This window comes from Natator depressus, chromosome 21 (genome assembly GCF_965152275.1).
Source record: "Natator depressus isolate rNatDep1 chromosome 21, rNatDep2.hap1, whole genome shotgun sequence".
Classification (NCBI taxonomy): Eukaryota; Metazoa; Chordata; order Testudines; family Cheloniidae; genus Natator; species Natator depressus.
This window is the reverse complement of record NC_134254.1, coordinates 8,800,460-8,812,635: the sequence shown is the minus strand read 5'-3', so window position 1 is coordinate 8,812,635 and position 12,176 is coordinate 8,800,460. Positions and strand designations below refer to the sequence as shown.

Here is a 12,176-nt window from a genome sequence, read left to right as displayed (position 1 = left end):
TGCTGATGCATTTTTAAAAGGACAAAAACTTCACCCACCACTGAAATACAGCAACCTCTGGGTAGAACATGACAGCAATGTTTTGTGGTCATTTAGGGCAGGAAATGAACAAAGTTTCTTTAACTCGTAACACTAAAGCATACAAAAACATGAAGCCATTTAGCCATGTTTTGCTCTAACAGTATTTACTGACTATCTGAGAAGTATTTTTCAGCGACTAGATGTAAGAAGTTTTTATAAATGAACATGTGGCTATATTATTATCCTCTGTATTGTACCTTTCCTGTTTGTGTCACATATTTGGAAACAGATTGAAGAAATCTATAAAGATTTGGCAATGGCCACAGTTTTGTTTTTAACTTATGTGTGTGAGAGAAACATTCAGCAATGATGAGGAGTGTTGGACTGACAGCCCTGGAAACTGAAAGTTCTCCATTTATTCATGGGAAAGGTACTGAGCAGGGAGCAGCAAGGTTCCTCTACACCAACCTACCAAAGTCCCTCATCCACAACCTGGAGACCACCTTTAATGGTGGGAGGAAAGATCACCCTCAATGGCCCTTTCATTGATTTAGTCCACCTACTGAAACTGGCAAGAGGAAAAAAGAGTAGTGGCAGCTTTGCTGTTGTAGACACCTTCTACTGTGAGCTGGAGTTACATTAATACTGACTTAAGGGTTTTTTTTTGTTTTTGTTTTAAATAAATGCGGGGAGGGGATACATGTTTGAATCCTACCAACAATAGAAAAACAAGGCTCAATTTGAGTCTAATTAGGCCAGCTAATTTTAAAATTCTGATGGAAATTTTTTTAATTTGTCCCTTTACTTTGATACTGGAGCCTACTTTTCAAACATGCAGTCTTAGTCTTATACGGCAGAATTTTCCCTCTGCTGCGTACGTTCAGAGGTTCTCAAACTGGAGCTGACAATAGGGAGAAAAGAGAGAAACGTGTCTAAAATTGCGTGCCGACTGTTTAACCAATCCTTTTGCAAGGATCACATACAATGGCCGAGCGTCTATGACTGTACATGGATACTGAACGTCTGAATCTATCATTCTGTCAAAACTGGGCATGTAGCTATCAAACGTCTCACAGTTAAAATGGTAATTGGCAAACTGAGAAGCATACCCATTCTGTTTGTTCTCTGCTGCAAAGGAAATGAAACAGAGCAGGAAGGATGAGTTTTGTGATAGCCTCCTGTAAAATGCAATAGAGTAACATGTTTCTTTTCTTGAAGGAAAGTGAGCCAATATATTCTTATTGTTTTAACTCTGTTGACCGGACTGCTTGGTTTTATTTCATTATTCATAGGAAAATGCTGCAGGAGGGTGTTTCCTAAAAACGCCAGGCTCTCTGAGATGGTGTTTCTGTTAGTCATTTTACAAGTGAAATTGATCTAGACTGTTTTCTTTAGTGAATTATTGTGCTTAAGGCATTTGCGTGTGTTCATGAGTGCAGTTCACTTGTTGGTATTTATAGCAAATTAGACTTTTCTATTGCACTAATTTATATTTACTTTTAGTACTATAGTTTGGGCAATACAATTCTGCTTCATTTTTTTCTCCTCCAGCCTTAAACTTACTTGCACCCCCTAATGTCCAAGTGTAACTTAACTGCATGAACAAGAATACACCACGGGATTGCTGTTAGGTGTGTTCTCATTTCTGCAATCCTCATTACCCTGACATTGGTCTGACCTGTTCTTCTGGACAAGTTGGGATGGACATGAGCTTTAAAAAAAAAAAAAAAAGCCATCTACCTGGTTCATAGTCAGTCAGGTACATTACTGGTGTACTGGCCACCAGAATCATCTGCTGACTCATAGTACATGGCTGCTCAGTTAAAAACCAAGCACTTTTTTCAGCTTTTCTTTCTCCATGGAGTAGTCACTTGACACAGAAATCCATTCTCCCAGTTAGACTCTTACTTGCTATTCGTAAGCTTTCAAATCCCATCTCTAACAAGTAGTAACAATCTTAGCAATTTTTTAGTCTGTACCTAAAGCATATTTTCTCAAAAGCTGTCTGCTCTATGTTCAATGATTGCTGGATTCTCTCTATTCAAGATGACAAATTCTCAAGTAAATGGCCTGGAGGCAAATTAATACAACTGCCAAAGAAATAAAAAATAAAAAGAAAAGAAAAGAAAAAGCATTAGCAAAAGCATCAAAAGATTGTGAATATACTGCATCTTTGAAAGGGGAAGGGCAATCAGACCAGAGAATTAAATAGCTGCTGTAACTCAGAATAGAAAAACACCAAAGAAGCCTGGTAAATAAAACTCAGACCCCTAGTACTTGCTCAATTCTGAAACATACTTTGCTAATAACACACACAAAGAGGCCCTCAAGATGACTAGTGCTCTCTGTTTATTCTTTCTGAGTTGCAACAAACTCATGCAAGTGTTATCTTACCTCTGTATTTCAATGTACAAAACACTTTAGCAAATCTCAGGGCCTAATGCACATCTTTCTGCTTTCAAGAGTCAGCTTAAGTTTAGAACCATAAACACAAGAGCGATGAACTAAAACTCAACCTTAATGCCAACTTCCACAACAAGCTCTATTTTATTAACTCAAAGGAGTTCATTATAACCATGTTGGTGTTAAACAATTTCTGGGAGTTAGTATTGTGCTGTAAAAATTTGCTCTGGGCTGAAAGCTGGTATCTTAGAATTTTCAAATAAAGGTGGCCATTGCAAAATGGGGGTGGGGGGAAGTGTGGAAGTGTTAAAAAAAAATCCTATTTAATTTGACTTCCACCTGAGAATTTCAGGTTAGTAATATGGCCTCTGTAGAATTTAGCCATTCATACAAACCAGGATGAAAGAAGCTAAAAGTGAAGGGGCTGTGGGTGGATACTGGAATTCTGGGTGCTTTTCATTCAATTACAAATCAATATTAAACTGAGTCTAAAAAAACCCCCAAACCCACAGTTATTCCAATAAAGAAAGGGACATAGTAAGGCTCTAAGGATGGACTCAAATTCTATCTGAAAAGGCACAGCTGGACACTGGGAATAGTGCTCCTGCCCTGAAAAGTGCAGATATTTTTGAGAAGGATGGATGGAGATATAGAGATAAAACCTGCCTCACACTGACAAGATAAATAACTTCCACTGTTGAGCCTCCTGAATAATCATTCTGATTCCATTCAGAAATATGAACAGAGATTCTCAACAGAGATACTGAGACCCTGTGAACCTACAACCAGGGGGGAAAAGTCCACCAGATTTTGGGGGACTAAAAGATAAATGACCAAACACATTTACCTCCTCTTCCTCACTCTCAACTTCCATTCTTCAGGTGTGCAGCTAATTGACTGTTAACTGATTTCATGCAGGTAGTGTATATGTATATTACAGCACCAGACAAGTTATTAAGTCATAAGATTCTAGGAACTACACAGACTCAAAAAGGGCTGAATTCAGTTAAATACCCCCCGAGTCTGATAATTTCCACTTTAGTAAAAACATGACCTGTGTGCCCCTTTAGGCAAATGACAGGCTTATGAGCCATAGAAAGCTTTTAGCAGATTGTGTCGCGTCGGATGAGGGACAAAAATGAAAAGCATCTCTTTTTTCCTTAGACTCTGGAAGCTGAGAGTACTTTAAGAAAAGGATTGCTGTCTCTGAAATTATTTTATACATGAGGAAGGCACTACACAATTCTAACTGTTTTTGTTATGCTAGAATAAATTTGGAGCTTTAAAAAATCCTCGTGTCTTCATGGAACAAAAGGTCACGCCTCTAAAACACAAGCTCATAAATGCTTACGTTTGAAACCTTGTCTTCTAAGTGTACAATATCATAACACATCTTTTCCTGCTGAAACAGCTGCTATCTTATGGGCCAAAGTTGATATCCACCAGGAACTTAGCTGACAGTTTATGGGTTGAAAATAATCACACAAAGGCAAACAGAAAAGGCGGATTCCTTTAGCTCTCAAACCCATTTCAATATAGCCCTCTTAAAGGTTGAGCACACCACATTTTGCATTGCTGTCCCTCTGCTAACCAATCTCTATTGTTCCAGACACCCTTTTAGAGCTATGTCCATTTTTCAAAGAAAGACTCTGACATCTTATGATACATAAGAATGGTCTCACCAAAAATTATGTAATTCTCTTATTTCCTTTACAGACAGGAATATTTGCATTAAAACAGGATATTTAAGAATTGATCTGCTCCTGTAGGGAAACAGCAGCAGGAGCAGATGAATGCTTAAAACAAAGATCCTGTTTTTTTGTTCAAGATCCCTACTGAGGGAAGAAAAAAATCCCAGAAGACATGTTACACAGGAAGAATTATTCTGAAGGGTAATTGTTATCAGGGTTTTCCACAAGGCATCTGTTACTCTTTAAGAGATTCCCTGTGTGGCTGAATCCTCTTCACCAGGATTATAGTCCTTTTCCCCATGGCTATGACACTGCTCGGTTGACTTTATGAGTTTTTGATGCTGAAATTACAGATTTAAAATATTTGTGGCCATGCAAAGTACCAGCCTGACTTTTCCCCGCTTGTCAGCTAGCTTATCAACAGTATATCATGCCTGCAGTCAGGACCTGAATCCTCATTTAATTTCAGGCTCCTAGACACCATACACAGGGGGGCCTCTTCATCCCTTAGGGATGGTCTACATTACCCGCTGGATCGACGGGCAGCGATCGATCCAGTGGGGGTCGATTTATCACATCTAGTCTAGATGCGAAAAATCTACCACCGAGCGCACTCCGGTACTCCACCAGGGTGAGGTGTGCAGGCGGAGTCAACGGGGGAGCGTCAGCCATTGACTTACTGCAGTGAAGACACCGGATCTACGTACGTTGACTTCTAAGTAAGTAGCGTAACTTAGATGCCCGCCCGCCCCAGTATAGACCAGGCCTTAGAGTCCCAAAGATTTTCTCCACACCTTCTTTAAATCCCCACTGGAGCCCATCAGTGCTGCCTGCTTAGCCAAAAGTTGCTGTTAACGTAATGAAAATGCACACTGAAGCCTCTACACTTAAAAGTTTTGCAAGCGTAACTATAGTGATTAGGAGTGTGAACAAAATAACACCCCCGCCCCACCCCCAACTGACAAAGCTGTGATGGCAAAAGCTCCAGTGTAGATGCAGTTATACTGGCAAAAAAGTCTGTTTTCCAATAAAGCTTACTTTGTTCCACGAACTAGTATCAGCTATGCCAGCAAAAGAACAATTTTGCTGGTATAAGATGCATTTCCACTAGGAGGGCTTGCCAGTATTGCTATATCAACAACCCCTTCTCGCGTCAATGAGGCCTGAATGTACTGCTCTTGCAGAACACCTTCCAAGAGGGACATTCAGACCTGAAATCGAACTCAGATCTTCTTTAGGGCCATGCAAAATGTTACCACTAGTTCAGGATCAATTTCTGAACTTTTTAATTAAGTTCTTTAGCTTAAAGAGCCTACGATCTGTACTCAATCATACACATCTCCTTTCATAATGCAAAACCGAGGATTAAAAATGGTTTTGGAAGGTAGAGAAATAAATGTAGGTACCAAAAGGTGGAGGTAGCCCTGGAATTGTCCCTGGAACTAAATATTAACTAGACTGCCCTTCCATTTTAGAGAAGAAATTCATGCAAAAATGAGCCTGTTCTTTTAGCTGATTGAATATCTGATTAACTCACTTTGCCATAGCTGGAGTCTAACTCAACTGTCCATTAGGATCTGGAGAATACCAGAGGGACCGAAGAGTTCCAAGTCTGATCAGTCAGAGGATGGGCCAATAAAACCAACAGCAATCCATGCCAACTTCCTGTGGGGAAGAGAAAGAACGTGATATGGCTAGGTCATTGAGGCCTTTTTTTTCATGGCAGAAACTACTCATGATATTATCTTATGAGGCTGTTAAATTATTTTTAGATGACTTACTTCTCCATGCTGCTTCTTGTTGCAGTAGAGACAGAGCCAAATAGATACAGGCACAACTCCCATTTATTGCTTACAACAGAGCTGAATTTCTTCCCAAATCTGAAGACCAAACTGCGGACTTGTCCCTGCTCCTTTCTTTTGCTGGAGAAATCACCACCTTTCAGATCTTCTAGGCCTTTAATAGGCTGGAACCTGGCTATCTCGGGGGATGCCTCTCTCTGAGACTGTGACCCTTCAAGATAAATGCATTCATCAGCTATGTTGGAGCTTACTTTATAGGTAAGACTCAAAGATCCATAAGGCTGGACTCTTAAAGCAAGAGGCTCACTGCTACCAAACGCACTCATACCAGTTATCAGGCTCATCATGCATCTCACTCCCTTCATAACGAAATGCCAGGTTCATATCTCCACTTTAACTCCTCCCTTCTACCACATCTGCAGTAACTACCCTACGAGGGATTTGGGGGAGGAAACAAAAACCACAACACAACATTCTATCAAGCATACACAACTCTATTATGAGAGGAAAGGGTCATGGATACAGTCTGATTTTTTGTGCTCAGACTCAATATTACAAGTTTTCTAATTAGTTTTCTACCATTTTCTACCATTCTGTGAAGGAAAAAGTAACTATCCTTCTCTATACCACATTACATACAAATATTACTTTTGTAAGAAAACTAACAGAAAATTCAACCTTACAAATCAGCCTTACTTTTGAATTTCATGCGGGTTTTATTGTGTTCGTATCACAGCCTCCATATTAACTTTCTATTTTTCATTTAACTCAGACTGTTGAACCCAGTGAGCCATGAGGTAGAACTCTGGCTGCTAAGCAAGGTTTTGATCGTTACACCTGTTAAACCTTCAAGTAATTATTCTGACTCGAACTAATGAGCTAGGTAATTTTTCTCTATATAAGAGTCTCAAATTACAGAGCTTTGGGAAGCAACCTTCAATGCAGTGAAAAGATCACACAAGTCTAGAAGTTTGTTTAGAAAGGGATTCCCCCTCAAGGTTCACTGGCTCAAAATTTTGATTCACCCTAAAAATAATATTTTCTGTTTCAAGTACTTAACACACTGACAGTCAAATTTGGAGGTCCTTATTCAGTCAGTCAAGCTCCCATTGACTTTTACCTAAGTAGTGGATGAGTAAAAAATTAATCAAGATTTGCTCACAAAATAGCTACATTTTAATGGGATGATCAAACTTTGAACTCACCAACTTTGAGAATGGCTGTTGAGAAACTGGGTTTCCCCAATGCTATATGATCATGGAGTGAACCAGTACCTTTGTTTTAACAGGGTTACCAAGAAAGTATAAAATGTGAAAAACCACCATTACAGGTTCCGAAGGTCCTTGAAAATGCTTAAGTTAACTGAGCATCAACCGTGGATGTTATATTGAATTATTGGAATGCTGTGTAATTCTCATTTTATGGCAGTTTAGAATTTATAACTGTTTTTTACTCACATAAATAAAACCTTTTCCATTAATTTTAATAGGCTTCTAAGATGTTTTGTTTTTTAAATCAACATCAAGTTGAGAATCATGTCAGAGTAGTCTGCATGTGTGAAATGTACACACAGATATACTTAGTAAGTATTAAATACAAACATTTCTCTTGTTTCCTATAATCTCCATCATTGGGATTAAAGGCGTAAAGTCAAGGCACAAAATTCTGCTATTAGTTACCCTGTATAAACCTTGAGTGACTTCAAAAAGAGATAAATGACCAAAATCTGATATGGAAAAGTGCTTTGAGTTAGAATATTTTTTTGTTTTAAATCTAGCTGTACAATACAAAGAAATAATTGTGGCTCTCAAAATAACAGCAACCAGGTTTTAGAATGTATAAATTCAGTGTTTTCTATTTCCATAACCTATGCCAACATCATCACAGATCCTGATTCACAAACAAGGTTTCTCGAGAAGTCCCCCAGTGTAGAAACCGCACCATTCTTTAATAATTGTAGTTTGTATTATTGTAACATGTAGGAGACCCCAGTCATGGCCCAGGACCCCACTGTAGTAGGTGCTGTCCAAACACAGAACAAAAAGACAGTCCCTACCCCTAAGAGCTTTAAGTTGTCTACACATTTTCTTCCCTTACACACCAAAATTGTAACTACCAAAACAGACAGGGCCAGAACATCATGTTGTGTAAATTGGTGTCACTGCACTAAAGAAAAGTCAGTGGAACTATGCCAATTTACATCAGCTAAAGATCTGCCCCCCAGTTTTTACTTTCCCACATTCTCCAAACTTTCAGGGTGCAGACTGAAAGATATAACTTTCTGCCTCCCTCTGCATTTACTAATGCCCCAATCCTACAAATATATGAGTTTGATAAAATTAAGAATGTCCCTAAGTGTTTACAAGGTCAGGATCTAAATTCTTAATGGAAATCCTGGTGAACAAAAAGCCTTACAAATAGTAAAGTGCTGCAGAAATTAAACAAAATGAGCCATGTTGTATTTCTGCATTGTGCCATTTTCCTTGATACTCTGCACTTTTTAATCACGGCCTACTATATTTCAACAGAAAATATACAGATGTTTTAAGAATGCAGAAACCAACATCTTAAAGATGGAAGATAGATTTTTAAATATATACATATGTAGATATCAACGATTGCATTTCCTATCATCTGCTCTGTAAAGCATAGATTCAAAGCTGAAGTTAATTCTCATAGCTCAGACATTATGTTAAAAATACTTCTGGATTTCACAGGCACTTTTTCTAAGAATAATTTGAACAGAATCCCTCTGGCTGTTTTGTCAATAATATTCATTAACAGGATGACTGAACTATTTTCCAGTACTGGAAACACTTTAAAGACAACAACAACAACCTTGAATGCCACACGTTTTGATCTACTGCAGAAAGTGTTTTAACTCATCCCTTAATAACTGTTATAACAGATAATTACTTCCTACTGTAGTATTAAAATATGTATATGTAAGAGTTATAAGAAACAAACGTCTCAGAAGTATGTTTTATAGCTAGATCACAGAGAATTCTCTCAGTGCTGATCACACATTCAACTGGTTCAATTTAACAGCCCTCATACATACAAGCAGGCCAACATTCTCTTCAAGAATCTCCTCACAACAGACACAAAAGATGAATTATACTAGACAGTGAGGATTTGGTAAATTATGGCCAGTTTTCTTCTGCTTTTCCTCCTTCATTTTAATTCACATTCATCTTGGCAAAATCTTAAAAAGACTATTAACTAATCTCCTAAAATAACATCACAGCTGACACAACATATAAAATAAACAGTCAGTTAATAACCCAAATAAGCATGCCAGGACCAACAACTCACTTATTTTAAAAAATAATATATAACAACAACATCCCCCATCACAAACTATCAGATTGTGGTTTCATTGTTTTCACAGCCACAATGAATAACCAGCCATCCATATTAGACTTAGTTACAGTATTAGATATATGTAAAGGATTTCTGAGTCACATTTTGGTGTACTTAAACAGAAATAGGTTTCAAAGGCTTCTTCAGTACATGTTGTTTGAGACACATTAGAGATTAAAACATCAGAATACAAATCCTCAGTAATCTAAGTCGTTTTTCCATCTTTTTTTGCTTCACTTACCAATAAATAATGGTATTTCTCTTTTAAACCCCTTAGAGGAAAAAAAAAATCAAAACACGGGCTTCTTTTACATCCTCTAAGAGTTTTTAAAAAGAAATACTGTTGTTAATTGCCAAATGAAGGAAAAGAAAATGACAGGAAAATGACTGAGACAACTTGTCCAAGGACAACCTGGATTTCAAAATGTTTTCTCCAACATCATCATCCCCATGTATTATTATTTGTATAAAGCTTGTAAAAAACTATATTATATGGATTTTGTACATCTCCTCACTCTATGGGAGGCTTCTGATCTGATCTGACCCGCACTTAAAAATCCTGAGTGAACCTACTGCTATGCCTGACCCAAGGCCCCTCCACAGTTTTCTAATTAACATAAAAAAGTAGAAAAACAGAGATTTGCCTGGCACTTCGCTAAATTCCTCCTTTTGCTCTGTTCACCCATTGTGCCCCACTTAAGCGAGAATGTATATGGCTTACTCGCACTGTCCCAAAATGTAAAATAAAATGTAATTGCTTCTCAGTGGTATTTACAAGGAAACTGAGGCAGCAGGCCAGCTTTCATTCTAAACCTCAGGTCTGGCAGGCTGGACAGTCAACGCACAAAGAATTTTTGCATCCCTATCAGCAGATTTTCTGGTAGGCAGAAAGTAATACAATTTCGCTTGTTCAGACCTGTTGTTGTTCCAGACTGCCTGACAATAGGGTTTTCCTAGCTTGCATACTATGGGTCCATCTTAGCCTGGCCGGAATCCTCTCTGAAGGCTTATACCAGATGTCTCTGAGAAATACACAATCCCCCTCAATAATACACCTAGATATTTGTGATTCTATAGGCAGAAGGCGGGGATTGAGAGCTTTGTCTCGGATATGACACCACAGGCAATTGGTCTCCTTGAACAATTTAAAATCAGTTGAGATCTGATTCTGTAGTGTCTGTCATTTTAACAGATGATCTCAGTCAGAGGTTTAGAGCTCACCGACTCAGTTAATTTGTCATCAGGTGACTGGTAAACTGGAGAAGAAATAAGAGGAGGAAAGGCAAAGAGGTTATTTGATTGTGATGTCACAGTCCCACCATCAACAAGCAGCTGTTCATAAGGCAGCATCACGGGGAAAGGGTTTCACTAAACACATTTTTGAGTAGCCAAAGAAAAATTTTCTCACCCACTAAATGTGCTCTTTCTTCCCTATTACTCCAAACTCATATATTAGGTTTCCTTCAACCTACTACCCAGGGAGAAAAACGAAATGTATGAGCAAATCTTGGCGTATACAAAAAAAACAAGGGGAAAAGCAGAGTATTACAGTTTCATATTTTCAGCCTGCCTTTTTAAAAAAATAGTTGCCAGTTATTTTCATTCTTTATTTCATCATGAATGCCATATTTTCTCAAAAGAAAAAAAATTGTGAGACAGATATTCAGTTCATGGTGTACTTGTAATTCTTAACTAATTAAAATAAACAGACCTCCTTACAATCTTGGTCTGATTACAGATTAACCCATGACTGGCAGGAGGACATAGATTTACCTCCTCGACTAAATCACTTCTGCATCTGTATTACAACTTATAGTTCTTTAAAGCTTAGCTGAACAATTTTTAGTATTTCCTGTTCATTGTATTTTCACAAAATAAATGACTAAATTAAATGTTTAGTGACTTTAAATCTTAGCCTCTCCAAAGCTCAAATAAATGACATGCTCAAAAAGTTGTTAGGTTTCAGAGTAGCAGCCGTGTTAGTCTGTATTCGCAAAAAGAAAAGGAGGACTTGTGGCACCTTAGAGACTAACAAATTTATTTGAGCATAAGCTTTTGTGAGCTACAGCTCACTTCATCTAATGCATTCAGTGGAAAATACAGTGGGGAGATTAATACACATACAGAACATGAAACAATGGGCGTTACCATACACACTGTAACGAGAGTGATCACTTAAGGTGAGCTATTACCAGCAGGAGAGCAGGGGGTGGGGGTGGGGGGAACCTTTTGTAGTGATCATCAAGGTGGGCCATTTCCAGCAGTTGACAAGAACGCCTGAGGAACAGTGGGGGGTAGGGGGACAGAATAAACAAGGGGAAACAGTTTTACTTTGTGTAATGACCCATCCACTCCCAGTCTCTATTCAAGCCTAAGTTAATTGTATCCAGTTTGCAAATTAATTCCAATTCAGCAGTCTCTCGTTGGAGTCTGTTTTTGAAGTATTTTTGTTGAAGAATTGCAACTTTTAGGTCTGCAATTGAGTGACCAAAGAGACTGAAGTGTTCTCCGACTGGCTTTTGAATGTTATAATTCTTGACGTCTGATTTGTGTCCATTTGTGTCCAAAAAGTGGTGGTGTTTTTTTTTAAAAAGCAAGGGCATACCACAATTTTACCCAAGCTCCTCTCTTGAAACACTTAATACCATTTTCAAGCTTAGAACTCTCTCCCCCCCCCCCAAAAAATGAAACCATATTCCTCAAATCCTGAACAACATTAGGAAAGCAAGAATAAATTTTTCTACACATAAACAACCTTTCACTATTCTCCCCAGAATTAAAAGGCTAGCCAGCACAACCTGCTACTTTTCACTCGTCTGCTTTTATTATCCCTTACAATCTGCCTAAAAACATAATGACCATCTAATTCCATGAAGCTTGAAGACCTGGCAGTCAC

General features: G+C 38.2%; 1 protein-coding gene across 1 annotated transcript in view; it reads right to left on the bottom strand.

Annotated features, from left to right (window-relative positions):
* The window catches only part of USP49 (ubiquitin specific peptidase 49), a 58,035-nt gene that overhangs the window by 27,888 nt on the left and 17,971 nt on the right, over nucleotides 1-12,176 (bottom strand). Inside the window, exon 2 of the mRNA XM_074936446.1 lies at nucleotides 5,653-5,780. The gene's annotated coding sequence lies outside the window, so the exon portion shown is untranslated. The remainder of the gene's footprint in view (nucleotides 1-5,652; nucleotides 5,781-12,176) is intronic.